Below are 843 nucleotides of genomic sequence, written 5' to 3' on the forward strand. Positions count from 1 at the left end.
AGCATGGAAATAGGACGTGGGATGTCATGGAGGGGGGTCAGTTTGGTTGGAATGTTTGAAAAAGAGAAATGTGAAGTAAGCTTGTAAAGACAGGCAGATGGTGAATATCACACAAAGGGGGAGCTTCATGAACTGTGTGGTATTTGAACTCATTCAAAAATAGGCAACAGGCAAAGATTGAGTAGGTGGGGACGTTACCAAAATAGGAAGGAAGGGAAAAAGCATTTATTAAGTGTCTACTACCCATACATATGCTAAATATTATGCTAAGCTCTTTACAAATATTATCCCATTTCAATATCACAGCAAACTTGAGAAGTAAGTATTATTATTATCATCTCCATTCTACAGTTGAGGGAAATTGAGATGGAGACTAAGTGACTTGCTCAGGATCAGATAGTTAGTTAAGTATTTGAGGGTATTATTGACTTGGACCGAGGGGGCTCTAGTGGAGTACCCCAAGGATTTTATCCTTGTATTTGTCCTTGTGTTAAATACATTTATCACTGACAGATTTCTACTTTCAGGCTAAAAGAGAAACAAGAACAAAGACAATTACAGAGGATATAAAAGAATTAAGGAAGATAAAAATGGGTGAGAGAGGAGAAGCGGAAATGATAGATGAGGAAGTCTATGACAAGGCAAGATAAATAATTCCTCAACTGTAAAATGAGATTTGAGAGTGACTTGCTCAGGATCACATAGTTAAGTATTTGAGGCTAGATTTGAACTCAGGTCTTCCTGATGGGAGTCTTATCACTACATCTATTATAATATCTATCTCCTAGGAAACAGGGTTGCCATTGGAGCTAGAGAACAAAATGATAGAATGTAGTACTAAGT

General features: G+C 37.2%; 1 protein-coding gene across 1 annotated transcript in view; it reads right to left on the reverse strand.

The window, feature by feature from the left end:
• B4GALNT2 (beta-1,4-N-acetyl-galactosaminyltransferase 2) overlaps positions 1–843 on the reverse strand; it is a 45,318-nt gene that overhangs the window by 42,111 nt on the left and 2,364 nt on the right. The gene's annotated exons all lie outside the window — the stretch shown is intronic.

The sequence above is a fragment of the Sarcophilus harrisii genome, chromosome 4, assembly GCF_902635505.1.
Source record: "Sarcophilus harrisii chromosome 4, mSarHar1.11, whole genome shotgun sequence".
NCBI lineage: Eukaryota > Metazoa > Chordata > Mammalia > Dasyuromorphia > Dasyuridae > Sarcophilus > Sarcophilus harrisii.